At 38.9% G+C, this 16,355-nt stretch overlaps 1 protein-coding gene across 1 annotated transcript in view; it reads left to right on the top strand.

Moving 5' to 3' along the window:
* Positions 1-16,355, top strand: part of SACS (sacsin molecular chaperone) — a 1,519,772-nt gene that overhangs the window by 877,884 nt on the left and 625,533 nt on the right. The gene's annotated exons all lie outside the window — the stretch shown is intronic.

Genomic DNA, 16,355 nt, shown 5'->3' with positions numbered 1-16,355 from the left:
TCAAGAACGTTCTCCCTTGAGTTCCTCAGGATCATGGAGCTAGGGACGCTACCTATGTGTAAGAACAAAGGCGAGATTGAACACTCTCACATAAAGAAGTTATGTCCTTACCATAACGTTCCATGTGGAGTGTTCATCTCGCCTTGGTTATTACACTCCCACCCTTCCCACCCTTAGGAAGAACGTTCGATTTGGTGCCTGGTCTGGAGTATTCTCCTTCTGCAGTTGCATTAGTTGTATTTATGATACACTTGTGCATGTATGTATATATATATATATATATATATATATGTATATAGATATTTCTATCATTAGATAATTTTGGTATGTGTGTGTGCTCTCTATGACTGGTTTGCTTGCAAACTAGATCTGAGGTAAAGGCAGAGGGGGATTGTGGGTATTAGGTGATCTCGAGCTTCTTCTCGATGCAGAGCTTGCATGCGGCCGGCACGGAGCCGAGGTTCGGCTCCGAACCCATGTGTAATAACCAAGGCGAGATGAACACTCCACATGGAACGTTATGGTAAGGACATAACTTCTTTTTAATTTCAAAACAGTTTTAAAAAGGTGCACTTTACAACATTAGTACCTCATTCTTATTCTGGAGTTTTTTGTGCATTTATTGCTGGTTGCTGTGGTAATGTCATTGTGCTGATGTTTGATTTTATGCCTACTGTAAGGGATATTTAAGATGTGATTTGCTTGAAGAAATCTTTCAAGTGCCTGAGATTAAAGCAAAAACAAGTCTTATTTATTTTTTATTCATAGTGGGTGAGTGCTTATTTATTTTATTTCCTTACTGTATTAATGGCAGGCAGTACACATGTAGAGCAGTCTCATGAAACCATAAAACACACTTGTTTACTGTGTTTACAATGTGTGTGTAGTAGTAAGTAAGTAACTAGACTAATTAGTACAAGACAGTACATTTTATTTTTACATAACAGAACTTTGTTTTAGTTTTATACATGTTTAAAGTTTTGTGTTACTATAAATAATGTGTTGTTCTGGTGTATATTTTGTTATTTAAAGAAGGCTGAAGGCAAGCACAGCCGCACCCAGTATTATTTTTCTAAATGAATATTGTATTTTAGTTTTTCACAAGTTCAAATATTAATATAAATAAAACACTATTGTTCTTATTTTGTGTTTCATGGTCATATTTTGGTTGTCTGTTCTTCAGTTTGCATTGAAAAGTTGGTATCCCACAATTCCATTGCAGTGGGCAGGGCTACATAACTATGTAGCAAATGTTATATTACTCAGCATACAGATTTGTACGTATTTTTCATGGGCCTTGTCCAGATTTTTGATGTTTCCAGATTGAGAGGTATGGTGTGTATATAGATATATCCCAAAGAGGTGATTACATTCTATGATTGGTCTGATTATTGCAGAATATAGAGGGGTAATGACTTCTTTGGATCTTGAGAAGATGCCCTTTGTGATCAAAGGTGCTAGGTAGAATAAATGTCCTAGCCACTGTTGTGACATGATGATCAGGGGAATTATCTACCCATGTTTCATGGTCTCTCACAATATGTTCATTTTGGAATGGGGTGTTTTCTATTGTGGGATTGCTTTTCAAATGCAACAGTGTTATATTTTTTAGCATGTAGTTTTAGCCTGTTTTCTAAACACTGGCTATTAACATGTGTAAGTTTGAGTTTCATCATTTCCATAGCAGATGGAGACTTGAGGATGATATGCAGATTATAATCTTCCTCAAACCTGGTTAACCAGAGAGCCCTTTGTATGATTTGGAGATCAGAAAGTAAATACTGAGTGGCAGAGGTTCTGAAATGGATCCCTGAGGGACTCTATTTAACTTCATGTTCTCTGAAGAAGCACTTCTGGAAATTGTTAAGAAGGGGAATACTGGTTACCAGCCAGTATATACAGCAGAAAGGGCCACCCATTCCTTCTGATAAATTTAAAAGATGTTCACACCCATTTACAAACGTGCATTACAATTCACATAAACAATATACAAAGTAATGTGTAAGGCTGCAGTGGTACAAAAAATGTAAAAGATGATGGACCATGTAAAGCTGCTCACCGCAATCCCCACCATTTACAACACTTTTTAGTAATATTTACATTTAGTGTTGACTGTTACGAAGTAGACTACTACTTGCTCCTATAAGGTTGCAATTTTATATATATATATATATATATATATATATATATATGTGTGTGTGTGTGTGTGCGCGCGCGCGCAAGTTAATGTTATTTCCCAGTTATATATTACAAAACATAACTAATATTAGTAAAACAAATATTGCAAATGTGGGGCTTAAGCCTCTCTTGTATGGTAAATTGCATCCAAAAGTCATGTTGTACAGTAAGTTTGTTAGTTTATTTGTTTGTATTTGTTAACTGGGGTAGTGCACTTAGCAATGTTGACTAGCTGACAAACTTCAGGCTCAGCCCAGGTGAAATATAAAACATTTCTCAGAAAAAAATATAGAAATGGAATCGGTAACAGAGTAGTTCAGAATTGTTGCATAGAAAAACTGAAAAACTGTATCTGTGGTTATATATCTATATATATATATATATACACATTCTAGGGAACTTGGAGCTTTTCTCCCCAGGACTCCATTGAAAACGGGCTCTTTTTGGCCCAATGGACTATCCTGGTAAACCAACTGCAAATAAAATAAAAATAAAATAAATAAGTGTGGTGTAATATACAATCAAGCATAGTTTAATCTACAATATATACATTAATTGCAAACATGGGTCAACTTTCACCAAATCTGAGAGGAAAGAAGAGACTTGGAAAGTAAATAGAGATACTGTGTTAGGTGATGTCTTGTGTTGAAGCAGAAACATTTGTATTGTATGCAGAAGTGCTTTTTGAGTGTTAAATAAGTATTTCTTTGTAATTGCTTGTAGATGTGCCACTTAATTTTTCATTTGACTTCTCTTGTTGTAGGTGGTATGCAGAGGGGATAAATGGTTAAGAGTATGAATTAGTTACATTTGACATGTTTGGTTGTCAAACCCTTTGTCAGCCATTGTGGCCTTGCCCAACACCTGTGCGCCTAAAAATCTTAATTGCTTCACCTGTCACCCTATGTGGGTACTGTCCCTCTGCCAGTTTGCTTTCCACCTAACTACATAGGAATCAGTTTGGAGCACATTTAGTTGAATTATGTTCGCATGTGGTATGGTATCAAATGCCTTGAGAAAGTCAAGATAAGCTGTGTGGACAACATAACCACTGCCCATGGTTTGTGTTATCCTCTCAAAGAAATTTACCATTTTCATTAGACAGGATCTACCCTTAACAAAGCCAAACTGATGGCACCAAGTCTTATATGTTTAATGTTGTAGTTTATCATGTCATTTATGATCTATTCCATGGCCACGCAGATAAAGCTTATCAGACTTGCTTTGGAAAATAACTTTAGCAAGTCTTCTTTTTAGAAGATTATACAGAGTTTGTGATCCTTTCAGATTTGTGGGTTTTGTATCTTTCTGTTGAGGGTGAAATTTGCACTGAATTTGCTTGCTAATATATTTACAATATCCATTGGATCCATATAGGTAGTACCATTTTGAATAAGTTCAGGTCAGTTTTGGTCTTATTTTTAAATTTTCTGATGTCAGTAAAAAAGAATTTGTAATTTTCCTTAGCTTCCAATGCCAGTCAAAGTTCACGAGATATCTTTGTATTCCTAGTGGTATTTTTCAGCATCTTATATAACTTTTTGATATTGACCCTGACTGGCTCTTTAGGTTTGCTTGTTTTCTTGTATTCTTTATGCATGTGGATCACAAGGCTCGTTTTCTCAGAAGTTTCTCATTTTGTTTAGTTCTGCTAGGAACTGTCAGTTAGTACTTTTATCTGTGTGATCATATACATTTATATACCTACTAGCCATGTCACATTTTGAGTGTTATAATGTATCCCCCACTCTGGAATTATCGATAAATTCACTAAACTGGGCATAAATCCCTATGTCACAAGATGGGTGGCCAACTCGCTCACTGACAGAACCCACACAGTAAAAGTAGCCAACTCCAAGTCTGACTTCAGTCCGGTGACGAGTGGAATACCACAGGGTTCGGTCCTGGGTCCTCTCCTGTTCGGCATCTACTTCTCTGAAGTGCAGGCCAACACAGAAGCTCTTTAGCTAACAAAGTTCGCAGATGACTGCAAACTGGAAGCCATAATAGAATCACCTAATGATGTAGACATTCTACAAAAGGGCCTCACAGAGACAGATGCTTAGAGTCAAAGTCATGGCCTCAAGCTCAATGCCAAGAAGTGCATTGTCATCCCCTTTGGGAAAAACTTGGTACCCATGAACTACCACATAGGCGCTAGCTCTCTAAACAGTGAAAGTGTGATAAGAGAACTCGGGACACAGGTGGACAGTAGTCTGTCCTTTGATAACCACATCGCCACAGTAGTCAGGAAGTCCTTCTATGTGGCACACCTCTTCACAAAAGAGTTCTCTAGAAAAAAGGAGATCGCTGTTCCTCTGTACTCATCCCTCATCAGACCCATTATAGAGTACAACGCCCCATTTGGCATGTATCTCACAAGACCCTTACAACAATTGGAAAGGCCACAGAAATACCTCACTAAGAGGATTACCGGCCTCAAACAGATGCCATACGCAGACCATCTCAAAAAACTCCAGCTCTACTCAGTCGCATATCGCCTACTCAGAGGCGATCTCTGCCTAACATACAAAGCTATGTCAAACCAAGAGCTGTTGGACATGCTACACTTAAAGAAATCCCAATCTCTCCGAACCACACGCTCCAGGGACGTAAACCTTGTCACCACAATAAACAACATGCTGGAGAGAGAGATTCCTGTCCCAGAGACTTCCCATATTCTTGAACAAAACTACCCATTCATGTCAAGCAAAGCTCCTCATTGGCCCTCTTTAAGAAAGACCTTGACGACTGGATGGGGGATAGAAAATTCACCCAGGGGATCACTTCTGTGGCACTTCTTGACAGGGGCACAGGAAAATAATTTTCTTGGGTGGCGAAAGCCAGGGAACCTTTTTGGCTAGGCTTATATAGGCCCCAGGGCCGATAGCCTAGTACCGACCTATGAACCTATGGGTATATTTGAATTTTGAGACTTCATCGCAGAATTGCATGAGATTAATTTTTTATTTATTTTTTTTATTTAACATTTGTTGACCGGGAAAGTCCGACTAGGTTCCACAGAGCCTGTTTTCAGCGGAGGCCCGGGGAGAAATGCTTAATACATTTTAAGTCTTCAGATACTGTGATAATTGCATCTGATGGTTTGGGGATTTTGAAGAAGGTTATCAGTTTGTGGTCAGATTTAACTGTGGAATGATATGCCAGTGAGATTCTACATGTAGATCAAAGAATCAGAGTCAGAGTTATTGAAAACACAAAGCAACTGGGTTCTGTGGCTATTCATGTCTTGCCAGTAACCCGTTTGATCTTAACTCCTTTTTTCAAGGTGCAATAGGCAAGTCACATCAGGGGTGAATTTTTAATTACCCATCCAGTTGTCTAACTTCTTGTTGAAGAAGGAGAGTGTGTAGCAGTGCTTAATTTTGAGTGAATGCTTGGTCCAGAGAAGAGGTACATGTTGTGTGACAAAAATTTGTCTCTACTGTGTTTTGTTTCTTTGCTGTAGCAGGTTTAAGTCCCTGGTTCTAGTGTTAATGAAACTGTTTGACTTGTGGAGAGCCCTAATGGCCTGACAGGAAAAATACAGATCACCACTAAGGAATCTATAGGACTGGATAAAGGGATAGTGCTTCCCGCATCTCCTAGTAGGTCTTGTGTTTTAAGCCTGTGATCTTTTGGTTGGGAACCTTTGAAATCTTTCCAGTTGTTTGATATTCTTAATAAGATGCATCCCAAAAGGTGCATTCTGTTTGATAATAGATCTGTAAAATACAGAGGTATAAGAACTTCCTTGGATCTAGATGAAATACTTTTTGCAATCCGTTATTCCAGGTAGAAAGATTTCCTAACTACTGTTGCAACATCATGGACAAAGGCAAGAGAATTATGTATCTATGTTTCAAGGTGTCTCACCACAATTTAAATTTGAAGAGGGTGTTGTCTCTACTACAGTATGGGTAAAGAGATTGTTTACCTAATGCAGCAATATTTAATTTTTTAGCATTTAGCTTTAATCCTTTTTGAGCACTAGTTGTTGACGTTTAAATTCCATTTGGAGTTTCTGTATATCAGAGAGGAGTTGGAAGACAACATCAAATTTGTATTCATCCACAAGCTTAGTTAGCCAGCGATCCCCATTTGTAATTTGGATAGGTGCCAAATTATAGGTGTGTCAGCACAGAGCCCTGAGGAACACTGCTGATCAACTTCATGTTTACTTAATGGTGCAGTTGCAACTCTCACTGTGTAAGAGTAGTTTTTCATTTTGGAGAGTACCTTTAGCAAGTGATCTTTGGTTATGATGGGGAATTCAGTGTCTGTGGGATTTGTATAGTTGTTTTATGGATGAAATTTGCACTGACATTGTTAGCTAGTAAGCTGGTTATCTCTACTTGGATCCCAATAGGTAGTGGTGTTCCGAATAGGTTACGAGCAAATGTTAGGTGTTATTTCTTAGTTTCGTAATGTCAATGAAGAACAATTTATAATTGTCTTTAGCTTCTGATGCCAGTCAGAATTCATGGGATACCTTTGTATTTCTGATGGTGTTTTTTATTTCCATCGATGGCATAATGTTACCCTTTATTTGAGGATTTTTTTAATTCTGTTATACAGATGAAGCTTTTTCTTATATTGATTGGCCTAATAAGGAAAGAGTAGAGGGAGACGATGACCTCTTTCTTCCTGGATGCAAAACCCTTAGTAATGAGATGTGCCACATAGAAGGACTTTCTGACCACTGTGGCAGTGTGGTGGTCAAAAGAGTGGTTGCAATCAACCAGTGTTCCCTGATCTCTTATAACACCTTCTGTGTTCAGTGGACTACCATCGATGTGCTAATTCATGGGAACCGGGTTTTTCCTAAAGGGGGTGACACATTTTTTGGCATTGAGCTTAGGGCCACGGTTCTGTCGTTGGTTTCAGTGAGGACTTTCTGTAGGATGTCAACATCACTTGGGGAGTTAATAATAGCTCCCAACTTGCAATCCTCTGAAAACTTTGTTAGCCAGAGTCCCTGTTTGCCTGGACTTCAGAGAAGTAGACACCAAACAGGAGATGACCCAGGACCAAACTCTGTGGGACTCCACTCGTGACTGGTTGGCAGTCTGACTTGGAGTCAGGTACTTTCACACTGTGGGTTCTACCTGTGAGCCTTTTTGCAACCCACCTAGTGATATATAGGGGTTGATGTCTAGTTTTTTCTATGATTCCTGAGTGGGGAATGGTTGAAAGGTGAAATTCCTCTTCAGCTTTCTATTAGACACCTGAAGGTTTTGGGCCAAAAGTGACTGGTATTTGGAACTGTTCATAATTCCCTCCACCTTGGCTAAAGCCCCAGTTCCAGCTGAAGAAAAGCAACCCCAAATCATGATACTGCCACCACTATGCTTCACCGTGGTGATGTTGTTCTTTTGGTGATGCAAAGTGTTGTTTTTGCGCCAAACATACCTTTTGGAATTGTGGCCAAAAAGTAAAACTGTGGTCTCATCAGACCATAACACATTTTCCCACATGCTTTTGGGAGACTTGATGTATTCTTTTGCACATTTTAGCTGGGCCTGAATGTTTTTCTGTGTAAGAAGAGGCTTCCGTCTTGCAACCCTACCCCATAGTCCAGACATTTGGAGAATACAGGAGATTGTTGTCACATGTAGTACACAACCAGTACTTGCCAGAAATTCCTGCAGTTCCTTCAGTGTTGCTGTAGGTCTCTTGGCAGGTTCCCTGACCAGTTTTTGTTTTGTCTTTTCATCAATATTGGAGGGACGTCCAGTTCTTTGCAATGTCACTGTTGTCCCATATTTTCTCCACTTTTTGATGACTGTCTTCATTGTGTTCCATGGTATATCCAATGCTGTGGAATTTTTTTGTACCCTTCTCCTGACTGAAACCTTTCAACAGTGAGATCCCTTTGATGATTTGTAAGCTCTCTGTGAACCATGGCTTTTGCTGAAGCAGGCAACTGAGTAAATATCAGGAAAATCCTACTAGGACAGCTGAACTTTATTTAGGGTTAATCAGAGTCTCTGTAATTGATGGCAGGTGTGTACGCAAGAAGACTGAATGCTGTAATTAAATAAAAAGGTGCTTCAAAAAAGTATTAGTTTATGGGTGTGCACACATATGCAGACAGCTTATTGTACATTTTTTTATTTTTTATATTTTTATCTAACAGATGTGTTTGTTTTTCAATTGAGTTGTACAGGTTATAGGTCACATTAAAGGTGGGAAAAGTTTTGAAATGATTTATTGTGGTCTCATTTTTTTATATCACAAAACATGGCATTTTAAATGGGGTGTGCACACTTTTTATATCCACTGTAGTTTGTTTGCGTAAATACTTGCTCTGTCAGAATCTTGGGTAATACAGTTAAACTTGAATTCTATGTCTTCATCATACAAATGTAGAAGATTTATGTGTGTGAAGTCTCTGAACTTTGTGATGTTCACCTCTAATTGTTAGGAGATTTTTAAGGAGAATATTACCAGTTTTTGACTGGATTTAACTGGAGAAGGGAGATCTGTAGGTATAGCTGATATCAATGCCATGTTGGTAAGGGTCAAGTGAAGAATATTATGTCCTCTAGTGGGTTCTTTTAGAGAGTTTGTTAAACAACCAAGGAATTTTTAGGGTGTAACTTGATGTGGTCCTACCAAATATGAACACTATACCACAGTTACCACTAGGGTGATAGATGTGGTAGGAGCAAACCCCTGACATGTAGTGAGTGATTTCTATACTTTTAAACCATGTTTCTGAAGTAACACACACCTGTATGTTCTCCAGATGCAGTAGGGTATCAGGATCAAGCAATTTGTTATTTAGACTGCTAGCATTGAGTACGTAAGATTTCTAAAAACAGCATAGATTCCTTAAGTAATGCTTATAGTGAAAATATGAAAGAACTGCACTAGTTAGCTACACTTTCCTAGGACTCACAGTCCATGAAAATATTTTATGTGCAACACACATACACTTGTGTAAATTTTCAGTAGTACAATTGCCTAAATGTGAATACTCATTGCATATACTTTACAGGTTACACATATAGTTATTAGTGATATTCATGTAGTACACGCCATTCATTTTATTTATATATATATATATATATATATATATATATATATATATATATACACACATGCATATTCACATTATAGATGGTCACTGGGGTTAGTGATAGTATAGTACAGTAAATGTTAAGGGGATGATAGTGTTGGATGGAGGTACAAGGAAGAGGTTAAAGTGAAAATCTGGAAAAATAGTGTTTCAAAACAATAATGCTTTTGAGTTAAGGCAATTCGACTGAGTTAGAAAGTTGTACTATAGATTCCGTTTAGCTAGTACCTAGCCTAACCTAGTGTAGGACTTTAGTAGCTTCTTTAGACAATGAAATGTTTCTGTGAAGGCTTTCTATACATACTTTCTTTTGATAAGTATTTTGTCCCTCTAGAGAGATTAAATGTAATAGAAGTTTTGTATTTTGGGGTGTCACAGATGAGAAGGGGAGTGAAAGGTTCAAGAAAGCAGTTTTGGAATTGATTTTGTGGTAATTCAACCTAAGGATAGCAAAAAACGGGAACTGTGCTGGTAGTTGGGAGAGGATGGGGGAAGAATGCTGACCTTAGATATACAGCAAACAATTAATGCCTAAGCAATCCTTTTTGTCATTGTCTTTTCTGTCAATTCAAATTCTATCAACTTTTTTTCTTCTTTTTTTTTTTTTTTTTTTTTTTTTTACCATTTGTGTTTATTTGTTGATATGTTATCGTACTGAGATAGATATTAGTTCATAATGAGAGAATGGTCAGTATCTAGAAGCAGAAGGTCACTTTTGTGTTTCTGAACAAGTTGTGTAGACCTCTGTCCATAACCTTGGACGTGACACTGGTGACACCAGTGTTTCTGTAGCACCCAAACAAAGCTGTAGATTCTGTCTTGTGTGAAGAGCCCACTTTGTCCCACTGCAACAGCTTGTGGATAGCCTTGTCAAAAGTTATTTAAGATGTTATTGGAAGTAAGTGCACTCTTGGCATCCTGAAGGGACAGTATGTCAAGAGTGTTTTGGAGGTGAAAAAGAGTGTTGGGCATAGTGATGTTTTTGAAGCTGTAAATTGATGGTGTGATGAATGTTGTTAGTGCATATGCTCCACAAGTTGGGTGTGCGATTGATGAGAAGGAAACATTTTGGAGTGAGTTGGATGAAGTGGTGGAGAGTGTATGCAAGGATCAGAGAGTGGTGATTGGTGCAGATTTCAGTGGGCATGTTGGTGAAGGAATCAGAGGGGATGAGGAGGTGATGGGTAGGTGTGGTGTTGAGAGGAATGCAGAAGGTCAGATGGTAGTAGATTTTGTGAAAAGGATGGACATGGCTGTGGTGAATATGTATTTTAAGAAGATGGAGGAGGACAGGATGACGTACAAGAGTAGAGGAAGATGCTCACAGGTGGATTATATCCTATGTAGGAGGGCCAGTCTGAAGGAGATTGGAGATTGTAAAGTGGTGGCAGGGGAAAGTGTAGTTAGGCAGCATAGGATGGTGGGTCTGTAGTATGACGTTTGTGATCAAGAAGAAGAGAAGGAGGAGAACGAGGGCAGTGCCAAGGATCAAATGGTGGCAGTTGAAAAGGATGATTGTGGGATGGAGCTTATGGAAGAGTTAAGGCAGGCACTGGGTGGCAGTGAAGAGTTACCAAATAGCTGGGTAACTACAGCAGAGCTGGTAAGGGAAACAGCTAGAAAGATGCTTGATGTGACATCTGGACAGAGGGAGGAGGACAAGGAGACCTGTTGGTGGAACGAGGAAGTACAGGAGAGTATACAGAAAGAGGATGGTGAAGAAGTGGGATTGTCAGAGAGACGAAGAAAGTCAACAGGAGTATAGGGATATGAGGCGTATGGCTAAGGATAAGGCATATGAATAGCTGTATGAAAGGTTGGACTCTAAGGAGGGAGAAAAGGACCTGTACCAACTGGCTAGATGGAGGAACCGTGCTGGAAAAAATGTGCAGCAGGTAAGGGTGATAAAGGATAATGAAGAAAACGTACTTACAAGCAAGGAGAGAGTGTTGAGCAGATGGAAAGAGTACTTTGATGGGCTGATGAATGAAGAGAATGAGAGAGAAAGAAGGTTGGATAATGTGGGGGATAGTGAATCAGGAAGTGCAACAGATTAGCAAGGAGGAAGTAAGGACAACTATGAAGAGGATGAAAAATGGAAAGGCTGTTGGTCAAGATGACATGCAGGTGTTTAGGAGCGATGGCAGTGGAGTTTTTAACCAGATTGTTTAATGAAATCTTGGAAAGTGAGAGAATGCCTGAGGAGTGGAGAAGAGTTTTGGTACAGATTTTTAAGAATATGGGTGGTTTGCAGAGCTGTAGTAACTACTGAGGGATAAAATTGATCAGTCACAGCATGAAGTTATGGGAAAGAGTAGTGGAAGTTGGGTTAAGAAGGGAGGTGATGATTAATGAACAGCAGTATGGTTTCATGCCGGGAAAGAGCACTACAGATGCAATGTTTGCTCTGAGAGTGTTGATGGAGAAGTATAGAGAAGGTCAGAAAAGGAGATGCATTGTGTCTTTGCAGACTTAGAGAAAGCATATGACATGATGCCAAGAGAGGAGTTGTGGTATTGTATGAAGAAGTCTGGAGTGGCAGAGAAGTATGAATGAGTGGTATAGGATATGCATGAGGGTTCTCTGCCACTGGTGAGGTCTGCTGTAGGAGTGACAGATGCATTTAAGGTGAAGGTGGGATTACATCAAGGATCAGCTCTGAGCCCTTTCTTATTTGCAATGGTGATGGACAGGTTGACAGACGAGTTCAGACAGGAGCCCCCATGTACTATGATGTTTGCGGATGACATTGTGGTCTGTAGTGAGAGTAGGGAACAGGTTGAGGAGACCCTGGTGTGGTGGAGATATGCTCTAGAGAGGAGAGGAATGAAGGTCAGCAGGACTAACACAGAATATATGTGTGTGAATGAGAGGGAGGATAGAGGAATGGTGAGGATGCAGGGAGTAGTCAGCGAAAGTGAATGAGTTTAAATACTTGGGATTAACAGTTCAGATTAATGGTGAGCATGAAAGAGAGTTGAAGAGAGTACAGGCAGGGTGGAGAAAAGTGTCAGGAGTGATTTGTGACAGACGGGTACCAGTAAGAGTGAAAGGAAAGGGTATACAAGAAGGTAGTGAGACCAGCTATGTTATATTCGTTGGAAATTGTGGCACTGACAAAAAGGCAGGACTCAGAGCTGGAGGTGGCAGAGTTAAAGATGTAAGATTTGCATTGGGTGTAACAAGGATGGACAGGATTAGGAATCAGTATATTATAGGGTCAGCTCAGGTTGGACAGTTTGAAGACAAAGCCAGAGAGGTGAGATTGCGTTGGTTTGGACATGTGCTGAGAATGCTGGGTATATTGGGGAAAGGATGCTAAGGATGGAGCTGTCAGGTAAGAGAAAAGAGGAAGGCCTAAGATGAGGTTATGGATGTGGTGGGAGAGGACATGCAGGTGGTTGGTGTGACAGAGCAAGATGCAGAGGACAGGAAGAAATGGAAACAGATGATCCACTGTGGTGACCCCTAACTGGACAGCTGAAAAAATGAGGAGAAGTAACTGCATCACAAATGCTACATTGCAAAGAAAACTTCATGAGATGTTATTGGGGCCCATGGAACTAGTATTCATGTTTGTGCTCAAAGCTATTTCATTATGATCATAAGGATATGAAGGCAGTTTCTTTAAAGTCTAATACAGCAAGGGTCTTACTTTGCTGAGGTTCAGAAGTTGTGGTACTGCTAATGTACTATGGTTTTGAATTTATTATATCATTGATGTACAAGGCAATACAGTCGTGAGTCACCCTTGCAACCTTCCCTGGGCATTTGGAGCATACCGTTTTTCTCCCATTTTAGCTGCAAGCTTATGATCATAGGAGGCTTTGGTTAGCTGAAACTGTAATCCTGAGGTCCTGATCTTGGAGCTGAATTTCTTTGCTAGGATGTTGCTAATGCCTGTCATCTGGTATTGATAGTATCACAGATTTCTAGGGTACTTCAGTACCGAATATTGGTTTTTCCTAAGTTATACATTGCTTGTTTCCTTCCATTTTTTTGTTCCAGGTTAAACTAAAAGGAAGCCTGGTTTGAGTGAACCCATAAAGATAACTGAACATTGTTCCAATATTAATTATACTGCTGCTTTATATAAGACTATGCGTATGACTTTAATTGCTGAGACTAGTGCAGTATATGTCATTCCTGTGTATCACAGCCATAAATGGTAATAATTTATTTTCTTTCTTGTTTTATTTACAACATTTTGTGAATGTTTTTTTTTTTCTGTTTTTTTTCCCTGACCTTGGATTTCATCAGTAATGAGTGGGGACAACCGGCTGGAGGTTATACTTTAAATAATGAAGCAGCAGTCTGTTTAACTGATGTTAAATAGCTTGGATCATAAGCTATTGAAATTAAAAAAGCTTCAGCTAGAGATGCTGTACTTTAAGGAATACCTGAAACAACCTATGGTCCCCAAAGGGCTACGTAAAGTTCAATAGCCTACAGGTTTAGAGGGTAACTTGCAGTTCCATACGGACCTAATACATTTATTTGACAAACAGGGGTTCGAATTAATGGACCTCATGGTGAAATATTATTCATTATGGGTGGATAATATTTCTAAGGAGGTTCTGGTGCTGGATAATGACATTAAATCTGATTTGGCTTTTAATAGGTACAAATATGACTACACAAAGATCTTTTCCAGTATAAATCAGTACCTACCTAAATTAAAGGCTACTAAAATCAAGAAACTCCGAGTCCGTACTGCTTATGATTCTGGTACAGCTTCTCAGTTGTGGTCTTCAAATAACAACCAGGACTCTGGGCCAATAAGCAGCAGAGAACATAGACCAATTAATGTAGGGATTATACTAGAATCTGATGAAAACCTTAATGTGGACCCAGTAAGGAGAAGTGAAAGAATACGAAACCAAGGATCTAATCTGAGTCTTAACGTGGAAGTGAACCCCCAGTATCAACAGAATTTTCAGAATCCCAACCAGATGGGAGCGATTCCCAAACAGAGGAATCAAGCCCAGAAAGGGAGGAACAATCGGAAGTTTTCCATGCGGAAGCATTAGACTCTAGTCTAACTAATGATTTGGACATAATTTCAAACATTACAGGTGACTTTAGAATTTTTAACCAGTCCTCTGTACAATGTAGCACCTGAACTGGTTGAGTTACTAGCCAAAGGTTACACCTTTGTCCCCCGGAAAAAAACTTGAATCTGGCTAGAACAATGGACATTAAATGTTTCACCAGGAAACTAAATTTAAAGTTTCTTTTAGGTGATGCTCATGATTCCAGTAACAACCCCATACATATAGTTAGTGCATTTAATCCACCAAACCATCCAGTACTACAGTCTTTTGAATGGCTTTGTGAATTGGATCTACATTCCGCTTGTGTTAAGGGCACTAATGAGTTTAACACTAACAATGCTTTCCAACCTAATGTTTCTATACAAGAATGGGAAGCTTTAAACCGGTTGAGCTTATCAGATGTCAGGGTTTGTAAACCTGATAAAGGAGGTGGGCTAATCATTATGGACAATTGGGATTATACAGTTTGAATGGTGAGATTTTGGCTACTGAAGCCTATCAAAAGGTATCCCTAAATGAACTGAATGCAGCTCCAGCGCATTAAGAGCCAAATTGAGGACCTTTATCTAGAAGAAAGAATAGATATAGCTAGATACAGTTTGATGTGTATGTCTTTTCCCCGAATACCAGTACTTTTCAGAATTCCCAAAATCCATAAGGATTTAATTAACCACCAGTGAGACTGCTAGTTGATGCCTGCAATTCGATTACCTACCCCTGCATGAAAATTACTTAATACATGAAAAGCAGATCTGAAAAGATTCGTTGTCCTTTTTATATAATTACAATTTGATAAGAACCACGATTTTCTCAGGATTGTTGTGAAAGATCTGTGCACCTCAATTCCCCAGAAGAGGTGTGCCAAGTAGGGAGACTGAATTAGTAACAGAACGTTTGGATTTAATTTTATTGAATAACTTTTTTTTTTGATAAGGAATACTGTCTTCAGAAAATTGGGGTGGCCATGGGTTCGCCATGTGGGGCAAGTGTAGCCAACTTAGTCATGGCTCATTGGGAATCGGAGTTTATCTTTAAAGTAGACAACATCAAGGAAGGTATCCTTTTTTTATACTAGATTCCTAGATGATATCTTCATCATCATCAGGGGAGATATGGTTAAAGCTACTTCATTGGCTAATTATTTCAGTACTTCTACTGACTTCCTGAAATTCACATTTAATTTTAATAAAGATGAGAGATCAGTTATTTGTACATTCATCTCCGGAAGGATTATGCTAGGCAGTGTTATGTAGCTAAGGTATACAGAGAAAGTACATACTCCAACTCATTTCTCCATTTTTCTAGCAGTCACCCTTACCATCAGAAACGATCAATGGTTAAGGGTCAGTTGGTAAGGGCTGCTAAAATTGTGATATTAGATAGTGATTTTATTACTGAATGTACTGTATTGAAAAAGATGTTCATCAGCTGAGGTTGTCATAGTAAATTAATTGATTCCCTGATAGCGGAAGTAAAAACAAAGAGGTTTGATGGCTTCTATGCTCCCATCTTAAGTACAGCAATTAATCCTAACATTACCAATAACGGAGAGGGCCTTGTTCCTACCCCTGAACTGGTAGCTGATAAACCTAGTGACTTCACATTAAGTCTAATCACGACTTTCAGTGCGGACAGTTCTGTTTTGAGGTTCATTGTAAATAGGAATTGTGCCCTTTTTCAGAAGGTAGGGAGTGCCCCCAAAATCATTTTTAAAAGAGACCCTAACTTAAAGAATTTATTACAGTCTAAGCTCACAAATTTATCAGGACACCTAGGGATGTATAAGTGCGAATCCTGTAGGTTTTGTAAATTTATTGAAGTTGGTACATCCTTCAGAGTTAATGGTTTCGTATATAGGTTAAAAAGTAAATTCAGTTGTAATTCAAAATACGTAGTCTACCTTGCTAAATGCCAACAATGCCCTGTTTATTATGTAGGCAAGACGGAACACAGATTCTGAGAACGCCTTTACGAACATCAGTATGCTTTTAGTAAAGGCAAATGGGGCAATGCTTTAGCAAAACACATTTCAGTGGAGA

This window comes from Protopterus annectens, chromosome 5.part0 (assembly GCF_019279795.1).
Source record: "Protopterus annectens isolate FY-2018-M chromosome 5.part0, PAN1.0, whole genome shotgun sequence".
Taxonomy (NCBI): Eukaryota; Metazoa; Chordata; order Ceratodontiformes; family Protopteridae; genus Protopterus; species Protopterus annectens.
Note: the sequence above shows the minus strand (reverse complement) of the source record. Positions and strands in the feature narration are given on the sequence as shown.